At 37.7% G+C, this 24,646-nt stretch overlaps 1 long non-coding RNA gene and 1 pseudogene across 1 annotated transcript in view; both read right to left on the bottom strand.

Annotated features, from left to right (window-relative positions):
• Positions 1-6,364: 6,364 nt before the first annotated feature.
• LOC131411222 (uncharacterized) overlaps positions 6,365-24,646 on the bottom strand; it is a 130,859-nt gene continuing 112,577 nt past the window's right edge. Inside the window, exon 3 of the long non-coding RNA XR_009221518.1 lies at positions 6,365-6,456. This is a non-coding gene — a long non-coding RNA (uncharacterized LOC131411222). The remainder of the gene's footprint in view (positions 6,457-24,646) is intronic.
• Positions 17,844-19,417, bottom strand: LOC131411215 (lipid scramblase CLPTM1L-like; annotated as a pseudogene).

Raw genomic sequence — 24,646 nt, forward strand, 5'->3', positions numbered from 1 at the left:
GGAAAATGCCTTCAATTAAGTGGTAGAGCCGCTCATGCTCCTGGAGCCAGGTAAGCTGGAATATAGAATGGATGAGAAGAGGCCTGAGAGCAGCTTGTAAAACACTGAGAAGACCAGTTGTCAAAGGTTAGGAAACTTCCATCTTCCAGGTGGGGGTAGCTATAGATTAGTTGGACAACATGGCATTTTAAACTCTTTGGATTTTAACATTTTCTAATTAATTGTCTGCCCTGCTGCTATTATGAATGGCTTATATTTTTAGTTAATAGATTTTTTAATACCTTTCAAATTAAAAAAAATAAATACAGGTGCTTTGACATTATGAATATGTTTTAAAATCATGGTAAAGCCATTCCTTTCTATATAAAATGTAGAAAGTTAATCCTATATTTGGTCATCTCTAGAATTACCACAAATGTAATTATGTAACTGCTAATAATTATAATCTCGGTTATTTAGCTGAGAGCCATACAAATTTTATAAGGCAATAAATCTTATTAAATATTCCCTGGAGTAGCAATTGATTCATTAACTTATAATAAATGCTTTTAAAATGCAAATTAAATAATAACTGGAAACACCTCAGTTAAATGCCACAAGGATACCTATTATCTACTTCTAGGAGAGATTTGAATTTTCTCTTCTTTTTAAAGCAGTGTGTTCATACATACACATATAGTCAATAAGATATTTACTGTAGTTGGCGGGGGGATGTAGGGAGGTGTGGGTGTGGAGACGAGAACTTGGTAAACTCTAGCTTAAAATGATCAATCTTAAATCATTCAAATCGGTATCTCTGTGTAGGCATAATACTTTGTACAGCCACTCTGAAAAGCTACTTGGCACTATATCAAAGGTGTCTTCCCTTCCACTCAACCATTTCACTTCCAGGAAAGCAAGGAAATAATCAATAAGCCATTCAAAGATATAGGTGTAAAGGTAGTCATTGCAACAGTATTCTAAATATGCAACAATGTCTAAATTAGTTTGGTATTTTCATTTGATAAAATATTCAGAAATTTCCAATGGTATTTTTAAAAGATATTTAATTACATGAGGGAAATGCATATAATGTATCATTAATGGCTCTTGTTCTAATATTGATTTTTTGGAAAAAGTGTAAAACCATATTTTTAGCTTCACCCAATTTTATAAAAATATACATGATACAACAACAGGCCAAAGGAAGTTTATTAAATATTGTGTGGTTATATTTGTATGGTGGTATAATGAATAGTGATTTTTATTTTATCTCCTTTTGGGAGTTCTGTGACATTTTTCAAATTTAAAAAAATTCTCCAAAATCTATTAGATTTCTAATTTGGGGAAACAAACAGGGTACTGAAATGAGAGAGAGAGAGAGAGAAACAACCTTATCAACTGAGCATAATAATGGCTTCAGATTTTAATAAGGAATATTCCAGTTGATGATAGAAACCTACAATCGCTGAACCTAAGAGAAGCTGACCCAATTCCATACTAGGAATATAACCTTGTAGAGTTGTGCTCATGCTGAGCAAAAGGATGACGAAAACATGCTGAGAAAGCCAACAAATAAGAAAATAAAAGATGGCCAAATTTAAAAATGACCCCAAAAGCTTAGAGTTTGATACATTAATTCATCAGCTGGATTTAAAATAGACTATAGTATTTTAAATGTTTAGGTTTTATTGCCATTGGAATCATTATATATAAGTATCAAATTAATCTATTTAAGCATAACTTTTATTCCAACTTCAGCAATTTACGAATATAATTTATTTTCAACTTATTTCCAGAGATTTTATTTGTTCCACAAGTAGAATTTTTTGTTCCAAAACTAACATAGTGGCTAGATTGCAACAGGTACCTACACAAAAGTCCCTGTAAATTTGATTTTCCAAGGAATAAATAAATGTTGATAACTCTCATAAGTCTAAAGAGGGAGCTATTGACTAAGAATGAGTGGAATATGTCAAATTGAATAAAGATATTTCTCAATTCACAAAGGAACGCTTGTACATGTTACTAACTGAATTTGATGCTATTGATGCTTGATTGAAAAAAGGAAATCACTTTATGAATCAACTTCAGCACTACGAATTTGAAATACTGTTTTTCCATTGACATCATTTTCCTTGATTCAAAAGTTTCTTGTCCCTACAGCACTATCTCCTTACCCTCATTGTAAATTGGCACAAAAAACCTTCCACTTTTGACAAATATTGTACTTTTATGGGTTCTATGATAAAGTATTATGTATTTGCCACATCTCCATTATACATCTTCACAATATTCATAAGTGATTATGTCGTCAATATGCTTAACCTTTGAAAGAGGAGCCAGAAACTTGGCCTCTGAAGGATCATGATTTTTTTAAAAATTAATTTATTTCATAACTTTGAGTTGCAATGGATTATAATATACCAAAGAAGAAACTTGGTACTAAAAAGTATATGGGGTAATAATTTCTAAAACATCAGTTATCCACAGTATTTGTATGTGCCACTTGAAATAAAGATGGCCAGCTTCAGGTACTAGTTATTCCAACCTAGTGATTTGTAAGATTCAGTAACATCTCTGACATATTCTTGTTATGGAACATAATCAAGATAGTTTCTGCCACATAGATTCCTGAATGCTAAAAAGCATTCAGAGAGCAATGCCAAGCACAATTTTTTTTTTCAGTGAGGAAGATTAGCCGTGAGCTAACATCTGTTGCCAATCCTCCTCTTTTTGCTGAGGAAGATTGGCCCTGGGCTAACATCCGTGCCCATCTTCCTCTCCTTTATATGTGGGACACCTGCCACAGCATGGCTTGATAAGTGGCATGTAGGTCGATGCCCGGCATCCAAACCTGTGAACCCCAGGCCTCCAAAGCGGTGCATGCAAACTTAACCACTACGCCACCAGGCCGGCCCCACAATTTATATTTTTAAAACTCTGTTTAAATACTATCAATGAATTTGCATGTGATGCTCCATTGAAGGGAACTCCTTACTCTTTTCATAGACAAAACCAAATATCTTGAGGGATCTTCTCAGGTAAATTGTTAATACTTTCTTGATGGGGACATTTTCACAAAATGAGCACGACTGTGACATGTGATAGGGATTACACCTGTTTCCATTATGCTTTGGGAGATCAATGGGATGTGACTTAACTGACAAAGAGCACAATCCAAAATGCTGTTTCCTTCCAGTTTGACTTTGACAACCCCTCACAATCCTCTAAGGCACTTTGCTAGGATTCTCAAATTAGTACCTTACAGTTACTCAAACATCCTTTGAGAACAATTAATGAAAATGTAATAAAATACAGTGACAATAAAACTTGAGCAAATTATAAAGAATTATTTGCATTGTTAAAAAAGACATATAAATTAAGCACATCCCTGAATATAAAAAGTAATAGAGTCTACGTGAAGTTTAGAGATAGGTTTTAAATTTTAAATTTTTAAGAGAAAAAATAACTAAAAAGATATTGTTACGATGAGTAATAGATGCTCTTAAACTTTGATGTTTTCAATAATAAGAAATACATCCTGATTTAGCTCTTACCTAGACACACTGTAAGAATTTACAGAAAAATCATTTTTTGAATTGAATAGAAAACAAACCTGACAATTATTCTTTTACTTATTACAAGTTATAGACCATTAGCTCAAAGTCACTTGGCTATCAGGAAAGAAAGACTAAAGAGATTAATTGTCTTGTATTTGAAATCAAACTTTGCCTGAGGGAGATGGGTAGCCACAGATCAGTAGCACATATCTAGACTGACTTCCCATAGACAAATTTATTCACTATGAAAGAGTGCATTAACATTGTTTTAGTACCTAGGCCATTTGTGATTTGGATTTGTAATCATTTAAAATATATGACACTTTAATGAAATAAGTCAGAGGGAGAAGGTCAAATACCATATGATCTCCCTCATTCAGTAGTAGATGATAACAACAACAAACAAACACATAGAGACAGAGATTGGATTGGTGGTTACCAGAGGGAAAGAGGGGAGGGAGGAGGGCCAAAGGGATTAATTCAGCACATGTGTGTGGTGATGGGTTGTAATTAGTATTTGGGTGGTGAACATGATGTAATCTACGCAGAAATAGAAGTATAACAATGTACACCTGAAATTTATACAATGTTATAAACCAATGTTACTGCAATAAACAAAAAATTTTAAAAAATAATAAAATAAAATAAAATAGATGACACTTTAAAAATGGGTATCAAATACGAAGGCAACACTTTGCTGACCCAACTATAAGTTGTATCTTTTATTATTTTTCAGAACTCATGTTGGTGAAATTGTATTAAGCCAGTTAAGCTCTGTAACTTAATCATCTCTCTGAATAGCAGTGTTAGTCTTTGGGTTAGTGGTTTAGGATTTGAGTTGCAAGCTGTTCAAGAGATTTTCTCCATGTGATGCTAACTGTCCCCGTGAGAGTTATTTCATGGCCTTGAACTCCTTGCTCTCTATAAATAAGCTAACAGGTTCAGATATTTTCTACAATTTATGGAGGAATACAGATTTTTTCCTACAAAAAATAACTATTAAGATCTTTTAAAAATATCTTTTCAAGACTTTTATATGCACCATCAGTCAACACAATGAGTATGGAAAATTTTATAATTTGTATTAAATAACATTTTAAAGCATAATATAGGTGGGAAGCTCATTAGATTACTGTAAACAATTCAAAGGGGGGGTAAAAACAAAATAATACTTAAATATTATAAATTTAAGTGGAATTATGAGTTTCCCAGTGTAATATTATCTTTCTCACTGCAAACATTGGCACTAGGGGTTAAAAAGAAATTAACATCACAATAACCATAAATCATCAAACCCTATGGTTTGAAAGTTTATTCATAATATTGATTGATGCTAACATATTACAAGTGTCGTCTTTAATATAAAGATGATAACCACATAAGAAATCAATATGAGCAATGTCTCATTTTCAGAATTGCCGATTTGATTCCAAATTGCTGATTAGTTCTGCTCGGAGGACAGGGTCATTATGAACTATTAGAGAGCTCAGTTATTTGTCACAGACATTTTCAGGGTCAGAGTTAGTGAGTAAGACCAATATTCCTGTATATAAAACAGCTGTTGCAGTTGGGAAGTCTATAGGGAAATTAAAATCTACAGAGGTACCTTTTTGCATTTATATTTACATTTAGAGGGAAGTCATTTCATTTTTTAAAAGGTAAAGCTTCATTTAGATTATTCATTATTCAACATTTATTGAGTGTCCAGCACGAAACTCAGGGCTCAAAAATGAATAAGACTTGTTGTCTCCTCTCAAGGTGCTGCATTTCTGAATCAATTTATTTTTAACCCATTCCTCATTTTGAAGTAGGATACCATTATTTAAAATTAATTGAAATTCTAAAACAAATGCAAAAATGTGACTAAAAACAAATAAAATAACATTATTTGTGAATTACCGCATGTCTCTTAGCTACTAGAAAATTCCAACATGAGCTCCTCCTCCATCTCACCCCATCACAGACTCTCTTAATTAACATTTCTTGGTATGGAGCTGGGAGTCTATTTTTTCAGATGCTATGAACCATAACGTTCAAGAGGCTCTAACAAAGTAAAATAAAACTTAGGAACAGGAAACATAGATAAGAAGGGTTGCTTTTAATTCAGCCTTTACTACTGAAGATACTTTTAAAAAGTTATACAAATTATATAGAAATATATCCCGGTACAAAAAAGCATTTTGAACAATGAAATTAGCATGGATACCAACCCAAGTTTTTAATTCCTCTGTAATAGAAACCACACAAGGTGTAGATGGCATTTTATGCCCAATGACTTATGCTAGAATCTTATTTTTTAATATATTACTATAAAAATAAATCTTTAATATTTTGCCCAAATATTGCAAACAAACTCAAAATTTATTTTCCTTATTCTTCACCCAAATCAATGGCCTTTTTCTCACTTCTTCCTCCTTCCTTCTCTCTTCTATAGAACTTATTTTAAAGATCACAGTGTTCTTAGTATTTCTAAGTCTTGTACAGCCATTTGGACAAAAGCAATAAAGTTCTGACTTAAAATCATAACAAGTAAGTTTGGGGTGTGTGTGTGTGTATTCTCCTTTGGATGTTCCCTTAAATAAGAGTCCAGGTACTATTTATAATGAGAATGGAAAGGGTCATTTGAGAGTAGAAACTTTGTGGACCTCTGAGACCAAAATAGTATCATTTAGGTTTCTAGGAAAAATATGGAATCTAATATTCATTAAACACTTCCTATATGTCAAGCATTTTATTTATCTTACCCTAAGTCCTGCATGTCCATGTTCTTTATAAGTTATCCTCTATTGTGAGAAATGAACAGAGAATTTTCATACCTGGAAAGATGTGTATCTTCTTTGCTCCTTGTTAGTTTAAGGCAAAGGCGACTGATGGGCTAGTTTCTCTTGACAACTCATTGATGAGTAGTGGCAGCCTAGAACACAGTGATGAAAAGGATTCTGAGGTTGAGGCCGGGGTCTGTAGGAGCAAGTTGATTGGTGATGTCTGTGTTCCTTACAAGAGCAGGTGACATGAATGTGTATTTACTGTCTCTGACTTAGATCCTGCAAACAAAGCAGAGTACCTGCCTCTTATGCTTAATTCCACAACGTTAAGTCCAATGAGCACAACGTACTTTGCAAACAATATAAGAACATTTTCACAAACATACAATTGCTGTTACTGTTTCTTGATGTGCCCACTCCTATCCTTGTATTTAGTAGTTTACTACAGCTTTTCAAAGGTATGTTTTAAAAAACGGATATGCAGAGTAATACATAGGAAAAGACAAATCTGAAGTATTATTAAATAAGAAGTGACAGATCTAAAATTAAAAATCAATATTTAATCAACTTAATATATTACTGACAGGTGAGGCTGAGTTTACTATTTCTGTATGCTTTCAGTATGAATAAAAAGAGGCTCATAATGAGTAAGATTCATGATTTATCATAGGTCACAAGAATGTATAACTTATTTCAGCCTCCATATTCCCATTAACATGAGCACTTGTGAAATACCAGACAAGTTCTGGCAATGATGGTCACAACTTATGAAGATATGAGAACTTAGGAGTTCACATCCTAAAAATCTATTTCTAAGTTTAAGTTGGAAGCTGCAGACAGCCAAAGAAGAATAGGTCTCTAACATAAAATTGTCACTTCCACTGCCTCTCATGCTGAAAGCACTGAGAATAAAATTCAAACGTCTTACCACAACCCTCACGGTCCTACACAATCCAGCCCTGCCCTGCCCTCTGATCTTAGCACCACCACCCTCTCCTTTCCCACTTTGCTCCAGAAGCTTTGAAGTTATCTCCAACCTCTTGAATCACTGAAGCTTCTTCTAGCCCGAAGGCCTGAGCACTTCTTATTTCCCCTGCCTACATGGCTCTTCCTCCAAATTGTCATGAGATTGGCATATCTTGTCATCGAGGTCTCAGCTCAAATCACAGATCCTCAGAGCGATGTGACCTGACTTCCCCTGGTCTCCAATCACTTTCAATCTCAATATCTTGTTAACCTTAACCACTATCTAAAAATATCTTAGTTTTTCAATTGCTGGTGGTTATTGTCTGCCTTCCTCCATAAGAAAGTAAGCTCCAGGCAGACCCAATTTCTGTCAATATTGTTTGTCTATTACCAGAGGTGAGACTAGCGCCTAGCCTAAGGGATTGGAAAATATTTATTAAAAGGTTGAGTTAGTAAATAAAAGAAGAAACAATGGAATATGAATTCTGTTCTCATTTTATTCTATACAAGATTGTCATATATTCTGACAAAGTAACGTATTAGACAACATTCTCAGGACAAAAGCAGCACTTAGCTGTATAAGGCTGGCTCTTTAAGAATTTTATGGTGCACTTTCTTCTCTTGTTTAGCATCTCAGCTCTGTATCATTGATAGCTCTTGTTGGAAGGTGATTCTTGGACTGGCTTCCCTCTTGAGTTGGTTTGTACTAACTTCCAGAAGATTCCTTTTGTAAGGCTGTATCACGATAACTTTGATTAAGTGAACAAGAGTGTGCACGACTACTAAAATGAGGATTTGTAGGGGACTGGCCCCGTGGCTTAGCGGTTAAGTGCGCACTCTGCTACTGGCGGCCTGGGTTCAGATCCTGGGCGCGCACTGACGCACCGCTTGTCCGGCCATGCTGAGGTGGCGTCCCACATACAGCAACTAGAAGGATGTGCAACTATGACATACAACTATCTACTGGGGCTTTGGGGAGAAAAAGGAAAAAAAAAGGAGGAGGATTGACAATAGATGTTAGCTCAGGGCCAGTCTTCCTCAGCAAAAAGAGGAGGATTGGCATGGATGTTAGCTCAGGGCTGACCTTCCTCACACACACACACACACAAAAGAGGATTTGTATAGTAATTGCTGACAGGTTCTTTACTATAACAATGTGAGTTAAGATTGCTATAACAAGAGATGACATTAATTCAGAAAGGGGACCTTTCTTTAATGTAGCTTTTCCTTATTCTGTCAGCACTGGGAGTGTGCCCAGCTATGTATAATAGCATTTTATATCAACTCTATCATGTGTTAATAGGAAAGAAGTGACTGGAGTGCCTGCAAAATAAACCTTAGCCTAATAAACTATCCAATTCTGAGGGTTTCAAGTATACTACAGTTTTAGATTTATGTATAATAGACTTAGTGGGATTTTCATGATTTTAGACCTTGGACACATTTGGAAATCTATAATTACCATAAAACGATACGATATTTATCAAGTACCTTTTTAAATGTTAGGAGAATTCATACTTGTATAAAAGACTCTCTGCCCTCCAAGAGTGTATTAGGTAGGATTAGGTCGGATTTAAGAGATCAAAAACCCAAAATAACTGAGATAGAAATACAACAGAAATTTATTTCTGTTGTATAAGATAAGCCAGGAAAGAGTTGGTTTAGGGCTGTTCGGTGTGGCACAGTGTAAAGGACCCAGGGTCCTTCTGGACTGCTTCTCTACCATCCTTAGCATGTGGCTTCCAAATCATATTCTGAGATGGCTAATCCAGTGCCAGCCCCAGGACTCAAATCCAGCTGGGAGAGTGAAGAAACGAACAAAGGATGACACACCTTCTCCTTTTTAAGGAAAAATTTTATTGAGATCTCATTAGCCAGACTTACTCACACGGATGCAGAAGAAATTTAGGACATAGCGTCCTTATTCTTGATGGCCGTGTGCCTAGCTAAAACTGAAAGATTCCAATTCCAAGGAAGAAAGGGAAAAAAGATATTTGGAAAAAACAGATGTCACAGCTACAGACAAGTTTGCAAAGAGGGAGAAAAATATAGAAAAATTAAAAGCTAACTACCTAATATTTCATTTGTAATGTTGGGCAGTAAAGCACAGTGGTTAAGAAATTAGATCTTTGAAGTTAGGCTGCTTGGGTTTAAAGTTTCAGTTCTTCTTTTATTTGCAGTGTGAATTTGGGTAAGTATTTATACTTTCCAAGTCTCCATAAATAGAGAATAAAATAGCACATATCTCACAGAGGGCTATTGAGATGATTAAATAAAATGATGGACGTAAGGCCTTTAGCATAGAGCTTGCTCACATTTAGCACTCAATAAATATTGACGACGAAGAACGTGATGATGATAGCTATGTTAATAGGTAATATTAGAAATAATGGCATTAGTAGTAAGATAATAAACATACCAAAACATGATTTTTAAATTAATTTTTTATTGAGATAACATTGGTTTATAACATTATAAAAATTTCAGGCATACATCATTACACTTTGATTTCTGAGTAGACTATGTCATGTTCACCACTCAAAGTCTAATGGCAATCCATCACCATACACATGTGCCCTTCTACCCCTTTCACCCATCCTTCTTCCCGCTTCACCTCTGGTAACCACCAATCTATTCTCTATACCTAGATATTTGTTTGTTGCTTTTTGTATCTTCCACATATGAGTGAAATCATATGGTATTTGGCTTTCTCCGTATGACTTATTTTGCTTAGCATGATGCCCTCAAGTTCCATCTATGTTGTCGCAAATGGCAAGATTTCATCTTTTTTATGGCTGAGTAGTATTCCATTGTCTGTCTGTCTATCTATCTATCTATCTATCTATCTATCTATCTATCTATCAATAACACATCTTCTTTATCCATTCATCCACTGATTGTCACTTAACGTTGTTTCCAAGTCTTGGCTATTGTGAATAATGCTGCAATGAACATAGGGGTGGACATATATTTTCGAATTAGTGTTTCTGTGTTCTTTGGATAAATACTCAGAAGTGAAATAGCTGGGTCATATAGTAGTTCTATTATTAATTTTGTGAGGAATCTCCACACTGTTTTTCATAGTGGCTGCATCAGTTAACATTCCCACCAGCACTGGGAATGTTTTCTCCGCATCCTCTCCAACACTTGTTATTTCTTGTCTTGTTAATTATAGCCATTCTGACAGGTGTGAGGTGATATCTCATTGTAGTTTTGATTTGCATTTCCCGAATAATTAGTGATGTTGAACATCTTTTCATGTGCCTGTTGGCTTTCTGTATATCTTCTTTGGAAAACTGTTCAGATCCTCTGCCCATTTTTTAATTCGGTTGTCTATTTTTTTGTGGTTGAATTGAGTTCTTTATATATTTTGGATATTAACCCCGTATCAGATACATCATTTTCAAATATCTTCTCTCAATTATTAGGTTGTCTTTTTGTTTTGTTGATGGTTTCCTTTGCTGTGCAGAAGATTTTTAGTTTGATGTAGTCCCACTTGTTTATTTTTTCTTTTGTTTCCCTTGTCTGAGGAGACATGATATTCAAAAAGATATTGCTAAGACCTATATCAAAGAGAGTGCTGTCTATGTTTTCTTCTAGGGGTCTTATGGTTTCAGGTCTTACATTCAAGCATTTAATTCATTTTGAGTTAATTTTGTGTATGGTTTAAGATAATGGTCTACCTTCATTCTTTTGCACGTGGCTGTCCAACACCACGTGGCTGCACGTGGTGTTGGCAAACCAACACCATTTATTGAAGAGAATGTCCTTTCTCCAGCATATGTTCTTGGTTCCTTTGTCGAAGATTAGTTGCCCATAGATGTGTGGGTTTATTTCTAGGCTCTCAAATCTGTTCTATTGATTTATGTGTCTGTTTTTGTGCCAGTACCATGCTGTTCCGATTAATATAGCTTTGTAGTATATTTTGAAATCAGGGAGTGTGATACCTCCAGCTTTATTGTTTTTTCTCAGGATTGCTTTGGCTATTCGGGGTCTTTTGTTGTTCCATATGAATTTTAGGATTCTTTGTCTATTTACATGAAAATGTCATTGGGACTTTGATGGGGCTTGCATTGAATGTGTAGATTGCTCTAGGAAGTATGCACATTTTAATTATATTAATTCTTCCAATTTATGAGCATGGAATATCTTTCCATTTCTTTGTGTCGTCTCTGATTTCTTTCAATAATGTTTTATAGTTTTCAGTGTACAGATCTTTCATCTCTTTGGTTAAATTTATTCCTAGATATTTTATTCTTTTTGTTGCAATTGTAAATGGGATTGTATTCTTGATTTCCCTTTCTGCTAGTTCATTGTTAGTGTATAGGAACACAACTGATATTTGTATGTTGATTTTTTACCTTGCAACTTTACTGTATGCATTTATTATTTCTAAAAGTTTTTTGGTGGATTCTTTAAGGATTTCTATATATAAAATCATGTCATCTGCAAATAGTGACAGTTTTACTTCTTCCTTTCCAATTTGCATCTCTTGCTAATTGCCTAATTAGCATACTTGCCTAATTGCTCTGGCTAGGACTTTCAATACTATGTTAAGTAAGAGTGGCAAAAGTGGGCATCCTCATCTGGTTTCTGTTCTTAGAGGGATAGCTTTCAGTTTTTCACCATTGAGTATGATGTTAGCTGTAGGTTTGCATACATGGTCTTTCTTATGTTGAGGTACTTTTCTTCTGCACCCATTTTATTTAGAGTTTTTATCATAAATGGATGCTGTATCCTGTTGAATGCTTTCTTTGCATCTATTGAGATGATCATGTGATTTTTATTCTTCATTTTGTTAATGTGGTGTATCATGTTGATTGATTTGCAGATATTGAACCATCCCTGCATCCTTGGAATAAATACCACTTGATCGCAGTCTATGATCCTTTTAATGTATTATTGAATTTGATTTGCTAATATTTTGTTGAGGATTTTTACATCTATGTTCATCAGCGATATTCACCTATAATTTTCCGTTTTTGTGTTGTCCTTGCCTGGTTTTGTTATCAGGGTAATGTTGGCTTCATTGAATGAGTTAGGAAATGGCTCTTCCTCTTGAATTTTTTGGAAGAGTTTGAGTACAAAAGCTATTAAATCTTCTTTAAATGTTTGGTTCAATTTACTGGGGAAGCCATACAGTCCTGGACTTTTATTTTTTGGGAGGTTTTTGATTAATATTCGATCTCCTTACTAGTGATCAGTCTATTCAGATTCTCTGTCTCTTCTTGATTCAGTTTTGGAAGGCTGTATAATTCTAAGAATTTATCCATTTCTTCTAGATTATCTAATTTGTTGGCATACAGCTTTTTGTAGTATTCTCTTATAATCCTTCATATTTCTGTGGTATCCATTGTAATTTCTCCTCTTTCACTTCTGATTTTATTCACTTGAGCCTTTTCTCTTTTTTTCTTGGCGAGTCTAGCTAAAGGTTTGTCAATTTTTTTGTGTGTGTATGAGGAAGATTAGCCCTGAGCTAACACCCATGCTAATCCTCCTCCTTTTGCTGAGGAAGACTGGCCCTGGGCTAACATCTGTGCCTATCTTCCTCCACTTTATCTGGGACACCGCCACAGCATGGCCTGACAAGTGGTGCATCAGTGCGTGGCCGGGATCCAAACCCGGGCCGCCAGCAGCAGAGCGTGCGCGCTTAACCACTACGCCATGGGGCAGGCCCTGTAAAGGACTGTCAATTTTGTTTATCTTCTCAAAGAACCAGTTCTTAGTTTCATTGACCTTTTCTATTGTCTTTTTAGTCTCTATTTCATTTATTTCTGCTCTGATTTTTATTATTTCCTCCCTTCTACTGATTTGGGGCTTCATTTGTTCTTCTTTCTCTAGTTCCTCTAGGTGTATTGTTAGATTGTTTATTTGAGATTTTTCTTGTTTCTTGAGGTAAGCCTGTATTGCTATAAACTTCCCTCTTAGTAGCACTTTTGCTGTATCTCATAGATTTTGGTATGTCATATTTTCATTTTCATTTGTCTCCAGGTATTTTTTGATTCCTCCTTTGATTTCTTCATTGACCCCATAGTTGTTCAGTAGCATTTTGTTTAATTTCCACATATTTGTGACCTTTCTAGTTTTCTTCTTATAGTTGATTTCTAGTTTCATACCATTGTGGTCAGAAAAGATGCTTGATATTATTTCAATCTTCTTAAACTTATTGACACTTGTTTTGCAGCCTAACATGCACTCTATCCTGGAGAATGTTCCATGTGCATTTGAAAAGAATGTGTATTCCACAGTTTTGGGATGGAATGTTGTATATATATCTATTAAGTCCATCTAGTCTAATTTGTCATTTAAGGCCAGTGTTTCCTTATTGATCTTTTTTGGATGATGATTGATATAACTGATGTAAGTGGAGTGTTCAAGTTCCCTATGATTATTGTATTACTATTAATTTCTCCTTTTATGTCTATTAATATTTGCTTTATGTATTTAGGTGCTCTTAGGTTGAGTACATGGATATTTACAAGTGTCATATCCTCTTGATGGAGTGTTGCCATTATCATTATGTAGTGCCCTTCTTTGACTCCTGTTACAGTTTTTGTTTTAAAGTCTATTTTGTCTGATATAAGTATTGCTACCTCAGCTTTCTTTTCATTTCCATTTGCATGGAATATCTTTTTTCATCCCTTCACTTTCAGTTTGTGAGTGTCTTCAGGCGTGAAGTGTGTCTCTTGTAGGCAGCATATATATGGTTCTTGTTTTTTTAATCCATTTAGCTGCCCTATGTCTTTTGGTTGAGAATTTAGTTCATTTATATCTAAAGTAATATTTATAAGTATGTACTTACTGCCATTTTGTTACTTTGTTCTGATGTTTTTGTAGTTCTTCTTTGTTCCTTTCTTCTTTTGCTCTCTCCACTTGTGATTTGATGGCTTTCTTTAGCGCTATGTTTGGGTTCCTTTCTCTTTATTGTCTGTTTATTTATTATAGGTTTCTGGTTTTTGGTTACCACGAGGTTCATATATAATAACTTATGTAATTTTAAACCCCAATCTATATTAAATTGATGGTCTCTTAAGTTTGACCTCTTCCCAAAAGCCCTACACTTTTACTCTCATCCCCACCACATTTTATGTTTTTGATATCATATTTTACATCTTTTATTTTTGTGTATCCTTAACCTTTTATCATGGAAATAGATCATTTTAGTACTTTTGTCTTTGACCTTCATACTAGATTTATAGATGGTTGACCCACCATCTTTCCAGTATATTTCCCTTTATCAGTGATATTTTTTCTTTGATAATTTTCTTATTCCTATTTTTGGCCTTTTCTTTTCCACTTAAATAAGTCCCTTTAACATTTCTTGTAAGGCCAGTTTTGTGGTAATGAACTCCTCTAGTTTTGGCTTGTTTGGAAAACTCTTTATCCCTCCTTCCATTCTGAATGATAACCTAGCTGGGTAGAGTGTTCTTGGTTGTAGGTTTTTTCCTTTCAGCACTTTAATTATATTGTACCACTCCCTGCTACCCTGTAACGTTTCTGCTGAGAAGTCAGCTGATAGCCTTATGAGGTTTCCTTTGTATGTAACTTATTGCTTTTCTCTTGCAGCTTTTAGGATTCTCTCTTTATCTTTTTTCCCCCCAGAGCCCCAGTAGATAGTTGTATGTCACAGTTGCACATCCTTCTAGTTGCTGTATGTGGGACGTGGCCTCAGCATGGCCGGAGAAGCGGTGCGTCGGTGCGCGCCCAGGATCTGAACCTGGGCCGCCAACAGCGGAGCGCGCGCACTTAACCTCTAAGCCACGGGGCCGGCCCTCTCTCTTTATCTTTAATTCTTGATATTTTAATTATAATGTGTCTTGGTGTGGGCCTCTTTGGGCTCATCTTGTTTGGTGCTCTCTGTGCTTCCTGCACCAGGATGTCTGTTTCCTTTCTTAGGTTAGGGAAGTTTTCAGCTACTATTTCTTCTAATAAATTCTCTGCCCCTGTGTCTCTCTCTTCTTCTGGGAGACCTATAATGTGGATGTTAGTATGCTTGATGTTGTCCCAAAAGTCCCCTAGGCTGTTCTTGTTCTTTTAAATTCTTTTTTCTGTTCAGTTTGGGTGATTTCCTCTACTCTTTCATCAAGATCACTGATTTGTTCTTCTGCATCATCTACTTTGCTGTTGATTCTCTCTAGTGAATTTTTCACTTCCATTATTCTATTCTTCAGCTTGATCAATTCTTTCCTATATTTTCTAATTCTTTGTTGAAGCTCTCACTGTATTCATCTATTCTTCTCCCCAGATCAGTGAGCATCCTTATGACTATTAGTTTGTACTCTTTATCAGGTAGATTGTTTATCTCTGTTTCATTTAGTTATTTTTCTGAGGATTTGTCCTGTTCTCTGATTTGGAACACATTCCTTTGTCTCCTCATCTTGCCTACTTCTCTGTACTTATTTCTATGTCTTAGGTAGATGAGGTACATCTCCTGATCTTGGAAATGTGGGCGTATGTAAGAGATGCCTTATGGGGCCCAGCAGCATACTCCTCTTGTCCCCTGTACCAAATGTTCCAGGAGTGTCCCATGTGTAAGCTGTGTGTGCCTTTCTATTGTGGTAGTGTTGCTATTGCTGCAGGTACATAGGTAGGGTAGGCCGGCCCCTGGGCCAGCTGGTTGTAAGGCTCAGGAGTGTGTGATTGCTACAGGCACTTTATTGGGTGGGGAAGCCCCTGGTAAGGCTGGCTATGTGGTCTAATAGCACACAACTACTGCAGTGTTGCTGGTAAGTGAGTCAGGTCCCCAGTGTGTCTGGTTGCTAGAGTGAGGTGCACACAATGGCTGTAGGCCCCTGGTGCAGCTCCCTGTGGTGCTCAGCTGCCTCTGTGTTGGTGGGTGGGGCAGGTTTCAGGTGAGGCTAGCTGCCTGGTGCAAAGCTGTTATCAGCTCACTTTTGGGCAGGGCAGGCCTCTGGCATGAACCGGTTATGCTGCCCTGTAGTAGACAACTGCCTCAGGAGCACAGATGGGTGGGGCAGGCCCCAGGCACAGCAGCATCCAATTATTTCAGGCAATGGTAGGAGGGGCAGATCCCCTGTGTGGCTGTTTGCAATGGCCAGTGGCACAAGTTTGCCGTAGGCCCACAATTCCGGGTCAGGCCTATAAGCCCTCTGCAGGTCCACAAGCCCACTGCAAGCCCACAAGTCCACCCTGAGCCCACAGGTCACCTGCAGGCTAGCTGGTGGGCAGGGCCGGTCCCTGGGGTGGGCTTCCTGATGCCTGGTGGTGCTTATTACCTCAGGTGCTCTAGTGGGCAGGGCAGACCCCCGCATTAACAGGCTACAGGAAGGATTCCAATGGCACCTGCCAGCATCTGTGTTGGCACGACTGAACTAAGTCACAATAATGGCTGCTGCCAGTTTCTCAGTCCCTAGGGGATGGGCCCAGCCACCTCCTGCCTCTCTGGGATGTGCTCCAAGCTTAGTATGTGAGTATTTTTTACCAATGTTCTATGCACTTTTCTAGCTGGTGTTTTTGTGCTGGTTTCTGGGTCGATTGACTCTGTGCGTGGGCCCTTTAAGAACAGGTTTTTCCCTGAAGGTCTATAGTTTTCCTAGGCATATTCCCCATTGGTTAGCAAAGCCAGGTATTGTGGGATCTCATTTCTCTTATGCTGGGTCTACGCGTTGGGTGCTTAACGTGGAGCTCAATTCCCCTGCTTCTTTGGGAAAAGCTCCGTACCTGTGAGATCACTCCCAGCCATGAAGTGCCATGGCTAGGATGTGGTATGTTCCTCAGTGGGGCTGTATCTCCCTCTTCCACGTCTGTCTGTTTGTCCCTTGCTGTGGAGGTTCTTTTTATCCAGTTTCCAGCTCTCTCTCAGAGGCAATTGTTCCACAGGTAGTTGTAGATTTCTTGTGTCCATGGGAGGAGGCAAGTTCAGGATCCTCCTACGCCACCATCTATCAAACTCTCCCCCAACAGTATCTGAATCTCCACAAATGAACTTGACCAATAGCAGATTTCTTATTAGCAATAGGATATGAGGTTTGTGCTCATCTCCAGTCTCTGAGGAAATGCCCACATTCTTTTGTTACAGACAGAGAAATTTATTTTAAAATAGAAACATACATACATTAAGCTTTAAAATAGTCAAATTTTAAAGGAAAAGATTTTAAACAAAAAGGAAAAAAGCCATTTGATCCCAGAGTCTATGCGAAATGGATTTAATGAGGCATTGAAATTTATGTAAGGAGCACTTACAGACAACTTGAAATAGAAATCCATACCTCCCTGCCTCCAGTGCCTGCTGGGTGGGGGGACACTGTGGTGATGGTGCAGCCCCCACCCACACTATACACTCCTGCACCAAGAGCCGCCAATGGCCAAGAGGATGGCAAGTGCCCAACAGCTCAGTGACTAAGACATATGTTTGCACATTGGGAGTGCAATGTAAGTGATGCCAGCTCCTCTCAACACAACATAAAGGGCCTCAGGAGATGTATGAGAAATGTTCAGAGATTTTGGCAATGCAGAAGATGTAATGTCCAGAAAATTCCACCAAAAGAGTCCAAAAATACTCAGCCAATAATCCAAGTTTTGTTGTGTGGTGAACTCCCAGGTTGGGAGCTCAGTCTGCAGCGGGTTTCCACTGGGGCTTCTTATAGGACTTGCAGAATTCATTCAATCTGCTCTTATCCACCAGACAAAGCCATTGTTGGTAGAGGTCAACAAGGAACACCACGTTGTCCCTGAAACATGCCAGTTCATGGGAGGTGGGCATGGTGATGATGAAAGCAAAGTCATCATCAATGAAGATGTTGAAGGCCTTGTAGGTGAAGGTCTTCCTGGGCAGGTGTGCCACCGACTTCATCCTATAGTTCACAAAGAGCCAGGGCATCATGAAGAAGAAGCCAAATGAATATACCCCATTGACAAAGCTGTTGATCAACCAAGAACAGCAACTCTTATACTTGATGTTCAGCAGCAAACAGACAGCACCCCTGATACACAGCGGGTAGAGCAGGTAAGACAAGTAGTTCATGGCCTGAGTCTCATACTCTTCAGTTTTCCTTTCAGATTCACTGTAAGTGACAACCTGAAACTCAGATCTTAGGCTTCTCCAAATAAGTCATTTTCAATGCACTTTTCACTTTCCATAGCTCGATGGCGGCTCCAATGCCCACCAAGACCAGCACCAGCAGGCTCATCTGCTCTTCCAACAGGGACAGGAAGATGACCACCATGCTGAAGCAGCACCAGAGCACTGCTTTGGTGGACATCCCAATCATGCTCCTCCTTTTATTCCAGAAACTGATGTTTTTAAATGCCAGGAAAACAAAACGAAGGTGAAATGCTTTGACAAAGAAGGTCAACACTAAGAAATACAAGTGTATTAACAAAAATTCCTTTCATTTCATCAGCTTCTTTCTCTGAAAACTCCAACTGCTGCAGGGAGTACATGGCATCTTGCGTGTGGATCCAGAAGCAGAGCATCCCTGAGATCTTGCCGTAGGACACGGTGAGGGGCAGCTCGGTGGTGGAGCAGTTTATGACCATGAGGTCCTTCACTGGATTGCCGAGCTGTTCGATGAACAGGATAGACAGTGCACTGTCTTCTCTAGCCGGATCATCTTCACATGATCACATCTTCACATCTTCACATCTTCACATCTACCAACGCACACTTGCAGGCAGAAAGGACCCACGGAAGATGAAGTCATCCACCACCCTGTTCAGTGTTAGCCTTGGTCTCCAGCGAGACATGGGCTCATCCAGGGCACTTGTTGGCTTCTTCTCTGCTTCAATCTGCTATGTAGCAGATTCCCTAGCGAGCAGCTGGACTTCTTCCATTTTGGGTACCATGTAGGTAGTCAGAGGGCTCACCAGATGCACTGCTTCCCCTCATGCCACAGCAGAATGCCAGCATGACGAAGATGTCGGCCTACAGCCTGCTGGTATTTTTGGTTTTCTCTGGGAAAGAAACACTAACTGGCCTTCAAATTTGGACTCCAGGTCAAAGTCTTCCATATTCAAAACGAGATCCGCGGTGTTCTCAGCACCGAGGTTGGACCCTGTGGTCGTGCACACACTCGGCTGCAGCTTGGGCTTCCACACCAGGCAGGGCTAGATGCAACTGCCATCGCCAGCACACAGGCGAGTGTAGACGACGCTGTACATGACCCAGGAGGTGTGCACCACGTACACCAGGCACACGTCCCCCCGCCCCCCACACTATAGCCACTGCTCACTTGAGAGCTGTCACTGCACGCCACCACAACGGAGTAACACATGCACCACGTGCCACAGGCTGCCAGCCTCCCTGCAAGATCCCGCCTCTGCTGACAACCTGTAGCCCCATAAACATCATGGTTATTATGATGAATAGCACAGAATGCTTGGAAGGCTTCATAGACTAGGGAGTACTTGAACAGACCAGGGTGGAGAGGTTGGATTTACAGAGCTAGAAAGGAAAGAGAATTCCCAGCCGAGTATATTAATACGCCCTGACCAAGTACAACATCAAACTCTGCACTGTTCAAATCCCCGATAACTTCACTGTACATGGATTTAGCAGTTGGGAGACTGAAGCTTACTGGACTTAGGTGTAAACACTGCCTGATGATTTAATTACTAATACAGACCATTATTCTATTGCAGAACATTATCTGAGTTGCTTCTCAGGGAAATACAAATTATTAAGTGGATTTGCTAGACTCTGGCTAAGTGAAATACTTAGACAGCACCTTTGGATGGAAAACCAATAGTGTGTTGCATCTTTAAAACCAAACAATTATTTTATTTTGATAATAGCAATCTCAATGTTACCAAAAAAAAAAAACCAAAAGCCAGAAATCTTAAAAATCCTCACAGATGGTAAATCAGTGAGCAAAAATATGGTCATCAGATCTATTTTCCATCCAGTATTTGTGAGTGTGTGTGTGTATATATATATCTTTTCTTCAACATGTGAGAAGCTATGGGTATACCTTCAATTGCTATAATTAATTTATTCTCCCCTAAAACACAAAAACATTCACCTGAGCGTGAATGCTCCATTTTCCCACCATTGGAAATTACTTGAAAAGTTCTACCCCATTAGAAACCCTAATTTAAAATTAATATGTATGCATTGTCTTTCATCTCTTAAATATGCAAAAATAAGCTGTTTCTCAGTGATGAAGAACTAAACAGTGGTTTGAAATGCCACTTATTTGAATTTCATAAGTCAATCTTTCCCTATATCTTTTTTTCTTCCTTGAGCTGTCATTCAGAGAATTGCAGGCAAACAGTTGAGAACTAATAAGCAATGTTCTCTACAAGGTCTGAGTCTTAAAGAGCTAGCTCTTTTACCACTTTCAGTCATATAGTTTACTCAACTTATGTGACATAACTATCAATTAATTTTTTTATCCCTTACTATGTGCCAGGCACTCTTCTAAGATCTCTACATTCTCTGACTCATTTAATCCTCAGCAGAACTAAATGAGGTGGATGCTATTATTGTACCCATTTCAGAGCCCAGATAACTGAGACACAGAGAGAATAAGTACCTTAGCCAAAGTCATATAGGTGATAAATGGTGGAGACAGGATTATAACCCATTCAGTCTGTCTCTACGTAGCACCCATTTAATCCCCGCATTACTCTGCCTCTCATGCACATAGATCCGCTTTCAGGCCACTGAGTGGAGAGAAATCTTTCCTTCTTTGGTTTAAAATTGTATTATAACACTTTATTTCCAAGAAGATAATTGTTTTGTATGGCATCTGTGGCTTCATTTCTCAATTCTACAAATGATTGGCTGAACACATTATATATATAATCTTGCCATAGAAAACATGCTGTTGGGGCCAGCCTGGTGGCGTAGTGGTTAAGTGCACGCGCTCCGCTTCTGCGGCCCGGGGTCCGCAGGTTTGGATCCCGGGCGTGCACTAACGCACTGCTTGCCAAGCCATGCTGTGGCAGCATCCCATATAAAGTAGAGGAAGATGGGCATGGATGTTAGCCCAGGGCCAATCTTCCTCAGCAAAAAGAGGAGGATTGGCATCGGAGGTTAGCTCAAGACTAATCTTCCTCACGAAAAAAAAAAAAAGAAAAGAAAACATGCTGGTGAGCACACATTTATGCTACAAAATTCAGTTACTTTCAGAGAAATGACAGAGTAACATGTTTGATTCTCCCACAAACGAATCTACCTCAAGGTCTCCACACCTGTCTAAGACACAGTAAACTCTTTTTTAAAGGCAGAACAGGAAAAAACACTGTGCATGGAAAAATACTGGCTGCTTTATGTGTGTATGAAGCTGGCTGCTTCTTTACAAGATAAATGCTCCATCTGATAAAAAGCTATGAGCGCTACACAAGCACCAAGCAGAGTACATGCATAGCTTCTTAATAATTCCTTGTTGTTTTAACAAACACACATCATCATAGCCCATTTTGACAGCCAAATAATGCTACCACCAACTTGTGATAAAAAATAAACCTGATGGAATGTAAGTGGAAAAACCCATTTAAAATATGTTAAAAGAAGAAACATATACCAGTCTAATAAAGACAGTAAGTAGATTTTCAGTCAGCTCAAATCTTTTATGGAAAGACAACATGACGACAAATTCAAGGAACAGACAGTTTTCACCACAGGAAAAAAAGAATTGCATGTGCATATACACACACATGTGCACTGTTTACATAAAGAGCACACCAGCTTTCTCATCCACTCCCAACTCTAAATGATTCTTCCGTTTATCCAGGTGAACTGCATGAGATATATTAGAAAGAAAGGCTGATGGATATTTTCCAAAGGATAGACTATTTTACAGTGAATAGAATCACCTTGTATATGCTTCATTAATGTGAAATGCTCCTGAAAATAAAGAGAAGTGGGGCTTTCTCAAAGAGCAATGGAGCTGGGCAGGGCTTTAAAGTTTGTCTTCATACAGATCTTCTCCAAATAGGCACCCAGGGTAATTTTTGAAACATAACCCGATTGTGTCACCCTACCCCCTACTTAGACTCCTTCAATGGCTTCACGTGGCTTGTAGGATGAAAACAATGCTTACAAGCCTCTGTATATCCCTCCTTCCACCCACTACTAGGTTCCACTTCATATCTCCTCCACCCCACACTCAAAGCTCATCGATTTTTCAGTTACTAAAAAAATCATGTGCTTTCTACATCAGAGTTATCCTCCAAGTCTCATTGTGGCTGTTTCCCCAGTCCCTAGGATAGCATCTGTGATTTCATCAGCACCCATGAATAGTGTTGAATATATGAATGACTGAATGTGTGCCACCGCCTTTCCCTGTTATGTTCTCTCCCCTTCCATCCTTAACTTAGGGAAGCCTTCTCTTAGCATACCAACACCAAATTGTACCACGTCCCTCTCTTCATAGCACTGATCATAGTTGTAATTCTATGTTTATCTCTGTGATAGTTTGATTAATATTCACTTCCTCTACTAAACTCTTAGTTCCATGAGAAGAGGGGCCAAGCCTTTTATGCTCACTATTGTTTCCCCAGTGACTGGCATAGCAGCTCACACACTTGGCAGCCCATAAATGCTTGCTGAATATATGAGTGAGTGAGTGAGTAAGTGAGTGAATAAACAAATGACAAAAAGAAAGATCCTAGGAAAAGCAAGGTCCCTTCAACGTTTTTGTAAAGTAACCCAGGTATCACATTCCCTCTGTCGAATGAAGGAAGCAGATGGGCAGAACTCTAACCCACTGGCTAATGATAAAGAACTTGGAAATTTGGTACCTAAAATTTGTAAAATTTAAATATTTTTTGAAAATTTCTCTACTAATAGTTTTAAGTAAAGTATATGCTTGCCACATACCTTTTTAATGGTTGTATTTTTGATACTTCAATTTTGGGCTGAGGAAAAAAATTCCTTCCATTTCCGGGGAAGGACTTATAGCCTCAGGGTCAAAGGGCATTGGCTTAAAACTTACTGGGATTCTATGAAAACACATCAAAAATAATTGCTCCATTTTATTTCATTCTGAAAATATACATGTGAATTTGTGCAATCACGATGAATTTCTAACCATTGTCTTTAAAATAATGTCATCTTGCAAACATTTGAGTAATAGTTTGCAGTAGTAGTAGCTAAAGTAATTCCTTTGCAAATTAATGAAGCCAATGAGTCAGAGACTTTTGAATTGTAATTGAATTTCAAAAAAATCCTACATGATAAAATCTCTCATGAATTATATAAGAACATCTTTATTTTACTTCTTTATTTTGCACACTTCTGTAGTATTTTTCCTGTCTAGAAGAAATACAAATATTTGAAAAGGGCTGCCTTTATTTTGTCTCTTAGGCAGCCAAATTCCACAGTTACCTTCTAACTATAATACGGGTGTTACAAAATATTATCAAAAATCCCCACATAGATTGTATTTGCCATATGTTGTCAAATGAATAGTTTTTATTTTGTAGGGTTTCATTGTCAGTTGTTAATTAAAATTAGAGTGAGCTCATTATAAGGATGTGCACCCTTGAGCAATGTTTTCTTCTGAAGTGGGAATCTGACCTTTAAAGAGTTCTTAATGACTTGACTCAAACAAAAACATGTTGATACCTCAAGTTATCAAGAATGGATGTGTGCTAAAATTCTCAAATATGTCACTGATATCAATTATAATGTGGTAGGACATATTCCCTATGTTTAAAGGATTCTTGGGTTCATAGTCATTTGGGGGAAAGTGGAAAATAATTCAAGATTTTACAGTTTTTAAGAAGAAAGAGTATCAGGAGCATACCATTGATTCTTTCTATTTGCCATTTCTTTATTCAGTTTAAACTTTTATTCCCATCTCCCATTTCCACAGTCTTTTGGAAATTCCATTCGTTTCAACTTTCAACTCATCACTCTTTTTCAAATCTTCTCTGAAAATACACTGCCTTGAGAGTTTTCCCAGAGGTAAGAGGAAGGATTTTTAAAAGAAAAAATTCTGAACTTAAAGGCCTTTCAACTGGTGAGAATTTATTTTTGTTTTATTTATTTATTTATTTATTTATTTTTGGTAGTGCTGATATTCGTTTCGCTGTTTAAAGAAGGGAATAATATTGTTGTATGTTTACAGAGCTTTCCTCCCAATCTAATTTAAAAAATGGAAAGTAGGTCAAAAGTCACCATACTGCAGCTGGCTCAAATAACTTCTGATATGTAATATAGGGATGAACATTAATCTGGAATGATTTTTGTACTTGAGGCTTTAATATTTTGTCTGGAATAAATGTTCAGCAATAAGGGCAGCCTCTAATAATCAGTAATTTCTGTGTGGTCTTGCAGGGTCAGGAAATGGATTATCCGTGTTGTACAAGCATTCGGTTTAATTAAACAATCAATTATTCATTAAGTACCTATTTAGGTTCAGCACTGGGCTAGGTGCTTTGGAGAAAAAAACAGTACAAGACAGC

Source organism: Diceros bicornis, chromosome 2 (assembly GCF_020826845.1).
Source record: "Diceros bicornis minor isolate mBicDic1 chromosome 2, mDicBic1.mat.cur, whole genome shotgun sequence".
NCBI lineage: Eukaryota > Metazoa > Chordata > Mammalia > Perissodactyla > Rhinocerotidae > Diceros > Diceros bicornis.